Genomic DNA, 13,695 nt, shown 5'->3' with positions numbered 1-13,695 from the left:
TATTTTCAATACACTGTTTTTTTTTTTTTTTTTAACCGAAGGCTGCATTCTACCGAACAGCCTACTTCAAGGACAAGCTTGCAAAAAAAAAAAAAAAAAAAGAAAAGAAAGAAAGAAAGAAAAGAAAAGAATTGAATTTGCTATCAGGATACTTATCTTACAACAGCCTAAGATGTCATTATTCCACACAAACTAGCTTATTTTCTTGTATTTTCCTCTGATTATCAAAGGCTATATAATTCCACGAACCCTTTCCCCAAATCAAAATAACTCTAGATCACCTCAAGGTGGGAGAAGTGTTTAAGAAAACAAGCCAGAATTAGAGAAAATAAAACTTACTTTATTAAATAGGATGGTCACCACTTCTCCCAAGAGAACTGTCTCCAAAAGTAAACAAGAAAGATCAATCTGGTAAACTCACTGCATACAGGTTCCCGTGTAAGGTATCGGGTTCAGGCAGGTGGAGGCCAAATGATCGTAATTAAAGTTAATTAACAGGCCAGTCGTCTTAACGTGGATAACAAGCAGGGTGCAGGGCAGCACAGACACCCAGGCAAAGTCATGATCTCTACCGAGTAAATAATTTGGTGCCTAAAACTCACTACAGCTTCTTCTTCTTTGGAGGTGGGGGAGAGGAATGGAGGGAGTGTCTAGCTGTCCACCCGGATCGTCACCCTCCCGGGTCAAATACCAGAAGTGGAGTTCTTGGATCACTTACCGGCTTCTGGTTTCCTTTCAGACGCCCACACGCGAAATCCAAGGGGCGGACACCAGCGCCAAGCACTTTGCGCTCAGGAAATTTACCCGGTGAAGTGTCGAAAAGCCCCAACCCCTCCAGACAGGGTCCTCCCACCCCGGCGCTGGCCATCACGGCCCAGCCCTCCCGAGGCCCTGGGTACTCGCCTTGCGCGCGGGTCGCGGAGTTCTAAAAGCGAGGTGAGGCGGCGCTGGGAAACCCAGCGCCAGCGTCTCTCCTAGCCTTGGGCGCTCGGTCCTCGCCCCTCTGCCCGAGGCGCTAGGCCTCCTCCTTCCCGGTCCCCGCCGGCTGTCCGCAGCCGTCTCTGCTGCCTGGCGGCGACCGCACGGGCGGCGCTGTTAGTGGGGCCGGCGCGTCGCGGCCGCAGCACCTGGAGGCGGGGAGCGCGGAGAGCGCGGGCCGCGGACCCGCGCTCAGCTCCGGAAACGCCGAGCCCGGCGCCCGCGCCTTGCTCAGGTGCTCCTGCGCCTCGCCTCGGCAGTCGCTTCCTCTCGGCCCGCGGGGGCGGGGAGCAGGCGACCCGCGCGGGGGAAGCCGGAGCTCAACGGCGGGGGCGGCCCAGCCGGCCGCCCTGGTTCCGCAGCATAGTTGGGCGACTGACTCAGACTGCCGCGATTTGGCCGCGCCTGGCACCCTCGCCACCTGGCGCACCTTGGCCCGGAGGCGCCAGACCCCGCTGGGGAAGCTGCGGGGGCGCGCCCTGGAGCCCAGAGCGACAAGGGCATTACCCACCTTCCCGGGACGGAGATGCCCAGGACCTTGTGTTGGCTCCTCCTGGCCAGTGGGTTTGTCTGTGCGCACTCATGGGGGGTTGAATGTCAAATGGGCGGAACCTCGCCACGACTGATCATTAGTATTACTCTTCCAAGTACATAAAGTGTTATCTCAGCGTTTCTCAAACTGAAGACTCATCTAGGGCACTAATTTCCCCAGGCTGCTTCTATGTAAATTTGTTCCTTCTTGCACCTGTGATGGTTAGATCCCAGAGGGGCATTTCCCCTTTGAGCTGGACTCTGACAAAGGAGGCAGCGAACGAAAATAGGGGATCCCAAGGAACCCTTGTAGACCTCCAAATATCTAAGAGTCCGTAAAACCCAGATGTTTGCGAGTGAGTTCACAAACCAACGACTTTTTTTTTTTTTTTTTTTTTTGAGACAGGGTCTCACTTTGTCACCCAGGCTGGAGTGTAGTGGCGCAATCTCGGCTCATTGGGTCTCCTCCTCTGCGTCCAAGCTATCCTCCCACATCAGCCTTCCAAGTAGCTGGGATTACAGACGCGCACCATCAGCCAAGGTAATTTTTTTTTTTTTTTTTTTTTTTTTTTTTTTTTTTTGTATTTTTGGTATAGACTGGGTTTCGCCTTGTTACCCAGGCTGGTCTCAAACTCCTGACTTCAAGTGATCCACCTGCCTCGGCCTCCCAAAGTGCTGGGGATTACAGACCTGAGACGCTGCCCACTACCAGCCTTTTTTTTTTTTTTTTTTTTTTTAAATAAACATCTCCCACAGACTACCTGAAATTCTCTTCATTAAAAGGTGAAATGTATTTATCTTTCCCCTGTTCCTGTTGATGGAAGTGAAGCAATTAAGGAAAGTGCAGACCTTATTATGAAAATGAGATAATTGGTGAAGTGCCGAAAGAGAGAGGCTTCCCAGGAACCTGGGCCCTCAGGATTCTTCAGTCATCACCTTCACCCACACTACCTGCCCAAAAGCACCGTCTTTCCCTGGGGAGACTCTGAAGCAGCTGTCTGGCTAGAGATACCAAATATCCAGTTCCTTTTGAACTTAACACCTCATAGCCGACCTCATTTCCACCAGGAAGGTTTTATTGACATTTTCCAAACCACGGGAACTATTCCTCTGGATTTCTATAGCGTTTATAGGAGAAATTTTATTTATGTGGCTCTTTTCTGGCTTCGTTTTATGGGTGTGTGTGTTTTCTTTTCCCCTTTTCCCTCTCCAAATTCTCACATACTTCTCATTTATTTATCTCTTTTTTGTTTTTGTTTTTGTTTTCCACTGAGTACCGCTGTGTCGCCCAGGCTGGAGCGTGGAGAACTGTGGTGCGATCTCAGCTCACTGCAGCCTCCGCCTTTTGGGTTCAAGCCATTCTCCCGCCTCAGCCTCCTGAGTAGCTAGGATTACAGCCATGTACCACCACGCCCAGCTAATTTTCGTATTTTTAGTAGACGCAGGGTTTCACCACGTTGGTCAGGGTGGTCTGAAACTCCTGACATCAAGTGATTCGCCTGCCTCTGCCTCCCGAAATGCTGAGATTACAGGCATGAGCCACCACGCCTGCCTCTATTTTTCTCATTGTAACCCATCGAAACAAGATGGGTTATAAATAAATATTATTAGATCAGTTATGTCTGGGAGGTTCAAGCATTGCTTTGTCCTTAAGTTACTTTGCTTGCTAGATTTTATAAACTAATTGAGAAATTGTCTTTCTCCCTCTTCGCAAAAATATTTTAGTTCTTTGATTATTATTCACTCATTTATTGTTTAAAAATTATTAATCTCTGTTTGGCATTTTGAAAATACAGTGGTTACCAAATACAATGCAATCTCTGGATTTAGTGTTTTCTAAGGGGAAGTAAAGGTAAATGCTACAAGGTACAACAATGACTTCATAATAGCCCTGGGAAATAAAGAAGAACAGTGCTCACTTATTGAATGTTTACATTAGTTATAAGATGTATTCTGGTTTAATGAATCTTAATATATGGAGGAAAATAAAGATGTCTGAGGAAATATGGCAAAAGCTACATTTCATTAATTGATCGATAGTCCCCAGACTCTAGCCAAATACCTAACATATATGCTGTGTATACACAACATGTGTGAGTTAAAATTTTTTTCAATTTTATAAATATAGGTTTAATTGAAACTTAAAGAAGTTAAGTAGTAAATAGTGAATACATTGAACACAGTTAGGCTATATTCTTAGGGTATACATTTTTTATTTTGCAGCCTTCACAGTGAGGTATTCAGAGAGCAAAGTACACAGGGAAATTGGCTTAACAAGGATTAGGGTATGGGCCAGGCACAGTGGCTCACACCTGTAATCCCAGCACTTTGGGAGGCAGAGGAGGGCAGATAACCTGAGGTTGGGAGTTGGAAACCACCCTGGCCAACATGGTGAAACCCCATCTTTACTAAAAATATGAAAAAATTGGCCGGGCATGGTGGTGCGTGCCTGTAATCCCAGCTACCCAGGAGGCTGAGGCAGGAGAATACTTGAACCTGGGAGGTGGAGGTTGCAGTGAGCCAAGATCGCACCATTGCACCCCAGGTTGGGTGACAAGAGCAAAACTCAATCTCAAAAAAAAAAAAAAAAAAAAAAAAAAAAAGGTATGAAAATCTGTTTACTTTCAAGACTATTGGAACATATATTCCCAGTAATATTCATCTAGGCTGGAATGATTCCACAATGACCAGCCCCTGCCCATTTTTCCTAGAGTTTTAGTAAAAAACCAGGTAAAGGTGTGTCTATACCTATCTATGTATTTACTGTTGTGATCCCTTGTTCCCAAATGCACTCTAGGATTGTCAAGGAGATAATTTGAGATAGTGAAAATCTTCCTCCTCTCCTCTTCCTCCTCACTCTCTTCTCTCCTCTCTCCCTCCTTTTCCTCCTCCTCCTTTTTCTTACAACATGATGGCTAATACCCATTGAGCACTATGTGCCAATTGCTGTTCCAGGCATTTTACTTACAAGAGCTCATTTAAGTATCTCAACAGTTCCTTGGAGAGATGTTGTTATCTCCTTGATAAGAAAACCTAAGAGACAGAAAAATTGAGTGTTTTACACAAATCAAACAATTAGGACTGTAGGGGAGGCAGAATTCCAACCCAGTCTTCTCCAGGATCCATTCTGCACTTTTTGTCTCTTGGAAAAAGTAGGCGGCTTAGAAAAGGCAGCATTCAAAATGGAACCAGTATAGGTTGCAGCATTTTTTTGAGCAAATTCATTAACTTACCTGAGCCTCAGTTTCCCCATAAGTAAACTGAGAATAATAATACTATGAGAATTTAATATGATTATATATCTACAGCACCTAAAAAATAGTAACCACTCAATGCATTTAGTTTTAGTTTATTTTCTCAAATTATTCTTCAAGATTTGATCCAAATCCTACCTCCTTCTCAAGACTTTCCACATTTCTGATAGTCAGAATTATTTACACAACAGAATTTAAAATAATCTTTCCGTTTTTCTCTAAAAGAAAATCCAGTATTGCTTTTGCCAAATATGAAAATTAGGTATATAGATAAAATAAGCAAATGTCTACTTATTTATCAATTTACATGATTATCCATAGAAGTAAAATTATATTTTAAAATATACTTTTTCCACTTATATTTTATGAAATATTTTGATTCACATTTTCAAATTTTAACAATCAACAACTTCAACACTATGGGCTTTTTTTTGTTTGTTTGTTTGTTTTCTGAGACATAGTCTCATCACTCTGTCACCCAGACTGGAATGTAGTCGTGCAATCTCGGCTCTCTGCAACCTTCACCTCCCAGATTCAAGTGATCCTCCTTCCTCAGCCTCCTGAGTAGCTGAGATTACAGGTATGCACTGCCATGCCTGGCTAGTTTTATATTTTTAGTAGAGACAAGGTTTCTCCAGGTTGACCAAGTTGGTCTCAAACCCCTGGCCTAAAGTGATTTGCCCACCTCAACCTCCCAAAGTGCTGGATTACAGGCGTGAGCCACCAAGCCTGGCCACTACAGGCGTGTTTATGATATAATTTTTTCCTTGCCTTTCTATATTCCATCTCAGCCCTATCCTTCAGCCCTGCTCCCTGCGATCCACTCCCTAGTAAAGTGCTCACATATAGGTTTTTGTCTCAGGCTGTATTTTCTGGGGAGCTTTGGCTTAGGCGTTTTTCTTCATGTCTTCATATTTATTTGTTCAGTAGCTTATTCTCTGCTTTAGGTACAAGCTTTCTTTTAAGCCTAGAAAAAGGTAAATTCTTTTTTAAAGTTTTTTTGTTTTTTTTTTTTTTTGATTTCCTTTTTTGAGACGGAGTCTTGCTCTGTTGCCCAGACTGGAGTGCAGTGGCGCGATCTGGGCTCACTGCAAGCTCCACCTCCCGGGTTCACGCCATTGTCCTGCCTCAACCTCCTGAGTAGCTAGGACTACAGGCGCCTGCCACCACACCTTGCTAATTTTTTGTATATTTTTAGTAGAGACTGGGTTTCACCATGTTAGCCAGGATGGTCTCCCTCTCCTGACCTCGTGATCCGCCCGCCTCTTGCCTCCCAAAGTGCTGGGATTACAGGCGTGAGCCACTGCGCCCGGCCTAAAGTTTTGATTGACAAATAAAAATGTATATATTTATCATGGACAACATGTTTGGAATATGTTTATGTTGTAGAATGGGTAAAACTAGATCCTTAACATATGCTCTACCTTACATTCTTTGTGGTAAGAACCCTTAAAATCTACTTTCTCAGGGATTTTTGAGAATACAATACATTGTTATTAACTTTGATCACCCTATTGTATGCTAGATCTCTTGAACTTATTTCTTCTATCTGACTGAAATTTCGTATGCTTTCGCCAGTATCACTCCCAACTCCCCCGTTTCCCAGCTGGGTAAGTACCATTCCACTCTCCAATAAATTCAGCTTTTTTAGATTACATGTGTAAGTGAGATAACACAGTATTTGTCTTTCTATGCCTTGTTTATTTCACTTACCATAATTCCCACTAGGTTCATTTACATTGTCACAAATGACATGATTTTCCTCTTTTTTAAGGCTGAATAGTATTCTGTTGTGTATACATGACACATTTTTTTAATCCATTGATTCATTGATAGACACAAGTTGATTCCATATCTTAGATATTGTGACCAGTGCTGCAATAAACATGAGAGTGCAGATACCTCTTCAACCTCAGGAATTTAGTACTTTGCCATTCAGATTAATGTACAATAATAGGAAATATAGAAATAATACATATGTTATAACACATATATTTTTGTACCAGGCATTGTGACACATTATTAGCTTTGTAAATTCTCTCAACAGGGCTAGGAGGTAAGTAATATCAGTATCTCCCTTTTAGCCAATGATGAAACTGAAAGGTTATCCAAGAACTCACGAGCAGTAAATAATCAGATGTTGAACAGAGATAATGTGAATTCAAAGTACATGCATTAAGTATTACGCTGTGATGCCTCAGAGAAGGCTTTTTTTTTAACATTTTGATAATAAGGACCTTTTGTTTTGAGGCATTATTTATTTGGGAGAATGATGTATCTTATATTCAGGAATTTATAATACTCTCTCTCCTGATTCTCCTACTGCCCTTTGATTTTGTACCTCTATTGAATACTCTTGTCAGTCAGTCTTGCATTGTGCACACTTGGAATACTTATTTATTTATTTATTTATTTATTTATTTATTTATTTATTTTTGAGACAGAGTTTCGCTCTTGTCATCCAGGCTAGAATATAATGGCGCAATCTCAGCTCACTGCAACCTCTGCCTCCCGGGTTCAAGTGATTCTCCTACCTCAGCCTCCCCAGTAGTTGGGATTACAGGTGCCTGCAACCACACCCAACCAATTTTTGTACTTTTAGTAGAGACGTGGTTTCACCATGTAAGCCAGGCTGGTCTCAAACTCCTGACCTCAAGTGATTCTCCTGCCTCGACTTCCCAAAGTGTTAGGATTACAGGCATGAGTCACCGTGGCCGGCCTGGAATATTTTTATTACTATTTGAATTCCCTGAAGTACCCAACCTAGAGCTTTAGGTAAATGTTTGTTTTTATCAAATCTGAAATGTTTATATTCATTATGTTGTCTCCTTTCAGTTCTTTGTTACAAGCTGTGAGTTACTTTGAAAGTTTTATTCATTCTTAAAGCAAGAGAGCAGTTTAGTGGATGGCACTGCAGGTCACCCTAGACAAAAAGGGGCAGTGAAAAATATTCAGTCAATTCAATTGTTGACCAAAAATTGATGGTGTTGTGGAAATAATTTATTTTTAAACATAAGGTTTTAAAAATTTTTAAAGTTTAAAGGAAAGTTAACAAAAGTTTTCCTATAAAATTAATATTTCAGAAACTCATTTAAGCACTATAGATGAGAGTATTTCATTAATACTAATATGGGTATTTTTACACTTCTTCTGAAAGAGGAATTCATCTTAAAATGAATTACTGTTGGCCAGGTGGCAGTCACAACATAATTGTCACTGCCTACATGCTCCTGAACTTGATCATAAGTGTTTTATATTGTCATCACTTCATTTGAATTACTTGCATTACTGCATATGTTGAGTTTATGATTCAAAATTATCTTCAAAAAAATTGCACTGGGTTACTGCAGAAAGACAAGGAAACAGAGTAGTGTGATTTTATGTGATATTTGATAAAAATCTATGTCTAAAAAAATCTCAAAGAGCATTTTTGTAGATATACAGTATATAAAAATTCTATTTATTTTAATATTAAATTTAAAATTTGCATTTTAAATTTGTTGACATCCAGTAGTTTCTGCCACTGCTAACCTAAAAATCTAGTTTTATTTTTCTATGGAAAAATGTTTCTAAGAAAAATCATTGCATGGGAGAAAATATTTGCAAATTATGCATCTGACAAAGGTCTCATATCTAGAATCTATAAAGAACTTAAGCAATTCAAGAAGCAAAACACATATAACACCATTAAAAAGTGGGCAAAGGACATGAATTGACATTTCTCAAAACAAGACATACAAGTGACCAACAAAAATAAGAAAAAAAATGCTCAACATTACTAATCACCAAAAATGAAATACAAATGAAAACCAGAAATGCAAATGAAAACCGTAAGATACCACCTCACACCAGTCAGAGTGGCTATTATTATTAAAATGTCAAAAATAAATGATGTTGGTGAAGCGGCAGAGAAAAGGGAATGGTTATACACTGTTGGTGGGAGTGTAAATTTGTTCAGCCACTGTGAGGAGGAGTTTGGAAATTTCTCAAAGAACTAAGTTGAACTACCATTCAAACCACCAATCCCTTTAATGGGCATATGCCCAAAGTAAAATAAATCATTCTACCAAAAAGATGCACGTACTCATGTATTCATCTCATCATTATTCGCAATAGCACAGATGTGGAATCAATTTAGATGCCCATCAAGGGTGGATGGATAAAGAAAATGTGGTACATATACAAGATAGAATACTATGCAGCAATAAAAAAGAACAAAATGATGTCTTTTGCAGCAACGTGGGCACAGTTAGAGGTCGTTACCCTAAGTGAGTTCACTCATAAACAGAAAACCAAATATTGCATGTTGTCACAAGTGGGAACTAAGCACTGGGTACCCGCAGACATAAAGATGACAGCAGTAGTCACTGGAGACTTCTAGATGAGGAGAAAAGAGTAAGGGGTAAGGGCTACAAAACGACCTATTGGGTACTACGCTAACCACTTGGTGATAGAATCATTCACACCTCAAGCCTCAGAGTCAAGTAATAATAAACCTGCATATATACCACTTGAGTCTGAAACAAAAGTTGAATTGTAAAGAAAAAGAAAAGAAAATTTATTACTAAGAGAAATGAAAGAAAACCTAACTTTTGCCCAATGGATTTACAGACAAAATACATTCACTGTATATAAATTCATTGCTTCCACTTTAATGTGTCAATTCTTCTCATGTATGTCTGTAGTTGAGTTTACTAAACACAAGAACAAATGGATTTCTTTGTGCTGTGGCTTGAAAATACTGTGTAGTTCCATTTTTTCCATTTTGTGAAAAATGCTATACTTAAAATAGATAATTAGCTTTAAAAGCTCTTCTGACATCAAGAAAAAAATGGAAGAGGGATTTGGAGAAGCAAAAGATAGAGAGGTAGAAATGCAAAAGCAACAGCTAGAAATAGATTTCTTATAAAGCAATGAAATTAAGCTGTTAAAACTTATCTGAAAAGCACAGAATAATATCAATGTAAAAGGTAAGTGAAATACACAAAAGGTATTAATAGTTCTAAAAGCAGAGGTCACAGACTAACTGCCTGTGAGTAGCATGAAGGCAAAACGTTCACTGTATGATACACACTACAGAAATGTTTTAGTTTTCAAAATGTATATTTTTATTTTAAAATAGGGATTTTAGCTTCTCTTGAAAAAAAATCAGAAGACCTGATAGTACTGCATTCACACTTGCCAAAGCAAGTCTAAATGGATTGGAGGCTGGGTGGGGTGACTCATGCCTGTAATCTCAGCACTTTGGGAGGCCGAAGCTGGTGCACCACCTGAGGTCAGAAGTTCGAGACCAGCCTGACCAACATGGTGAAACCACATCTCTACTAAAGATACAAATTAACCGGGTATGGTGGTGCATTCCTGTAATCCCAGCTACTTGGGAGGCTGAGGCAGGAGAATCGCTTGAAGCCAGGTTGCGATCCGAGCCTTGCAGTGAGCCAAGATTGTGCCATTACACTCCAGCCTGGGCAATAGAGTGAGACTCCATCTCAAAAAAAAAAAAAAAAAAGAATTGGAAAACTGGCTGCCTTTTTTGGGCAGTACATACACTGTTTAGTTTGCTATAGTCGCTCCTCACCCTATTTCTCCTTGGGGTTATGACTCCAGAGCTGTGGAGGTTGCAACTAGGAGATGTTACCTGAAATTATAGTCTGTTAAACTGTATGAGCAACCTTTGAGGCAAGCTTATGAATTTCTGAAATGGAAGTCTTACAAATATACAGTCCAGACCAAAATTTAATACCCAACATATTAAGACTATTTTATCAGCACAAGCAGAAGCAGTACAACCATAATAGGTACCATCTACTGAGTTCTTAAAATAAGTCAAATTACATGTCAAACACCTTACAGCTATTATTCAACTAATTTTTATAGATATTTTGTGATGAACTACAAAGCTATAGTGGTAAGCAAAGTAGATCTACTTCACTCTCATTTTAGAGCTTACAGTATGATTGCAGAGCAGATATTACCCAAATAATTACACAAATGTGTATATAGGTATATGTGTGTGTATGGCATATACATGTATTATGAATACACACAAATATTACATATCACATACTATATGTATAGTATACATATATAAATCTATATTACATAGACTCCATAGGATACTGATGCATGCATACATACATATTTCCATATGTATACATTTCCATGTATAATTATGTTTAAATCATATGAATATGGTTATATTTGTCTCTAACCTCAAAAACAGTCAGTGCATATGGTTCAAGTTCATAAATTTTAGTTGAGATGGAGGAAATGCTTTTTCAGTCTTTAGTTCAGAGGGAGGGAATTTCTAACCCTCCTAACCTTTTGTGCCTTCTCTGCATTCCACTCCACACCTTCAGCCTGTGATAGGTCAGTAATTTATTTTTTGGTGTGTTTGGAAGGAGGCACTGGCCCGATGATATCTTCTTCTTCATCTCCTCTTTCTTTTTGTGTGGGCTGCCCTCAGAAAGCCAGAATTCTGTGTTGCTTTTCCAAGCTACAAGACCTATGGGAAGTTTGGATCTAACCATAGCTTCCAGAGCCTGACATGTCTAAAATTAATAAAAGAAGTATTGAATTACTCTTCTGCCTGATTCTTGTCTGTCTGTCCATTCATTTCAAACCAGGAACCACAAACATTTGTGGTAAATATTATAAACAACATTCTATGCTACAGAAAAATAAGGAGAAGGAATGATTTTTGATCGGTAAATCTGAAAAGTCCTTTTAAAGCAAGTGACATTTAAACTGAGATGTGAAGGCTGGGTGGGAGGGAGCTATGTGTGCTATGAGGAGGAGGGTGGAGATGTGTTCTAGGCAAAGAAGAGAATTTGTGAAACCTTGGAGGCAGCAAAAAGCAGGAACTTTGGAGGAACTGAAAAAGAAAAAAAAAAAGCTTTCAGCTAGATTGTTAATAGAGTAGACAGGATGAAGTTGGATGTACGGTTAGCCACATCTTGTAGGGCCTTAGAGGCCATGTTCAGGGTGGAGATTTTATCAAAAGGGCAATAGAAAGTCATTGAGTGGATTTAAGAGGGGAGAATGTGATTCACTTTATCTCCTTACCTTATATAATCTTCAAAATAACCTTTAATGAAAGATATTATTATTATGCACATATTTCAGCTGAACACATGGACATGCAGAGATTAAATTTCAAATGCATTACTTGGTAGCTCATATACAATTTCAGGGCCATCTTTTTACCCACTCTACTATGCCATATGTGCAAAGAACTCCACAGTCTAATCTATAGAATTGTCATGGCATCTGAGCATTTATAGACCATAACATACAAATAATACATAGGAATAATTAATCTTTTGAGGTCTTTATAAAATTCTTTTGTATTTATAATTCAATACTTCCGTGTTTAGAGAAATAAAAGGGACATCTAGTGAATTCATCCTTCCATTTTCTACAGTCGAATTCTAAGCAATTAGGAAAGATTTAATTTGTTTTAATGTGAGGTGCTCCTTTTGTTTTGTATAAACAAGTTCAATAATTGTCCCCAAACCAAGTAACTAAAAATAGATCGGAGGAAGGGGAACAGAGGATAAGAGTGTGTCAGCAATTCATGAAAAGTTTTTGGTAGATTGGGCAGTAAAGATGCTAACCTAATTACTTTCCCTGTAGCTAGTTCCAGAAATTGGCACATGATTTAAAAAGACATTAATCATTGACTTAATGTACAGTGTGTACATCGGTTACTAGTAACTTGTGTGCCAGTGAAATCTGTTGTTCTTACTTTAGAAAACAAAAATCCATATATCCTGTTTTTTCTGGCTGAAAAGGTAGTGTTCTCAGTTTCTCTAAAACACATTTTTTAAGAAAAGGTATCTATCTGCCATTTGATCGTTTTTCTATGTGTGAAATATGACATACCGTCTCGGTTATGCTGAACAGCAGGTGCACAGACCTTCAAAGGCCTAACTTACAGGTTTGCATTTCCTTCACTCCACATGGCTTCTGTGGCATCCTGTGTCATGTTTTCTGTTCTTTCCTGTGGAAACTCTCATACCCACATTACTTCAATCTAGTTTAGCAATCAGAAAACATGGTGTCTGCCCAGTAGATTTTGCAAACATTTTAAGGAAACTGTGGTAGTCATGCTTGATTGAACTGTTCTTTCTTTCACTTATAAAGGAACTACTGCTCATGCCTTCATTCAGCCATGAATGCTTGGCTTTTTCAAAACAGTTTCTAGGACACACAAAAAAGGAGATTTTTGTTTTTCATTCATCTTCAGAAAAACAAGAAAATGAAACAGCACTGGAAATACTCCTTTTATGCACTGGGTGAAGACAGTTTTTACAAAGCAATTTTTTCATATAAAAGAAAGCAACTTAATGTATTAGATTATCTTTATAATCTACAGAGCAAACTTCTAAATAAAAAGCAAAGCATTTGAATAATTATTAGATAGGTAAATGTTTTATTGATACAGCAGAATTCAACAGGGAACAATGAAATCTAAAGAACTGAAGTTTTTCTTTTATTGTCCCTTCCAAACTGTGCTTCTGAACTTACACTTCTCCTGCCCCCAAATGAAATATAGGGTGGGTCTTCTAGGTCTTCCCATCTGTGTCAGTGACAAGAATATTAATTTATATTGTAAAAGTGTCTGGTCTAATCTAGTAGGCAAGACTAACTCTAGTACAGTTCATTCATTATGAAGCCTACTGTGCTCAGTCACCACCCCTCTCTCACAAGCCCACTTTAAATCTGAAAGCCTGTCTCACCTGTTTCGGTGTGGTGAGTGAAATGGAGAAGGCTAAACTTTTTCTTCCCACATGCTCACTTCCTTGCTTGTTCGCTAGCTGCTGCATCTGGCCCCTCAGTGTCAAGTCAAGAGGAAAAGGAGATTGAGAGGAAGGGCGGTCTGTGAATTGGTGAGTGCAATTGTACTTTTCTGGCTCTTACTTTCCTAGTT

At 39.6% G+C, this 13,695-nt stretch overlaps 1 protein-coding gene and 1 long non-coding RNA gene across 7 annotated transcripts in view; one reads left to right on the top strand and one right to left on the bottom strand.

The window, feature by feature from the left end:
• Positions 1 to 1,542, bottom strand: part of ARAP2 (ArfGAP with RhoGAP domain, ankyrin repeat and PH domain 2) — a 239,471-nt gene extending 237,929 nt beyond the window's left edge. For 2 of the 6 annotated variants that reach the window (XR_005243943.2, XM_008017679.3), the window contains exon 1: positions 340 to 708. The gene's annotated coding sequence lies outside the window, so the exon portion shown is untranslated. The other 4 variants (XM_008017677.3, XM_008017682.3, XM_008017680.3 and 1 more) reach the window with 3 other exon arrangements.
• The window catches only part of LOC119627714 (uncharacterized), a 29,918-nt gene continuing 17,063 nt past the window's right edge, over positions 841 to 13,695 (top strand). Inside the window, exons 1-3 of the long non-coding RNA XR_005243944.2 lie at positions 841 to 936; positions 1,912 to 2,050; positions 5,219 to 5,343. This is a non-coding gene — a long non-coding RNA (uncharacterized lncRNA). The remainder of the gene's footprint in view (positions 937 to 1,911; positions 2,051 to 5,218; positions 5,344 to 13,695) is intronic.

The sequence above is a fragment of the Chlorocebus sabaeus genome, chromosome 27 (genome assembly GCF_047675955.1).
Source record: "Chlorocebus sabaeus isolate Y175 chromosome 27, mChlSab1.0.hap1, whole genome shotgun sequence".
NCBI classification, from domain to species: domain Eukaryota; kingdom Metazoa; phylum Chordata; class Mammalia; order Primates; family Cercopithecidae; genus Chlorocebus; species Chlorocebus sabaeus.
Note: the sequence above shows the minus strand (reverse complement) of the source record. Positions and strands in the feature narration are given on the sequence as shown.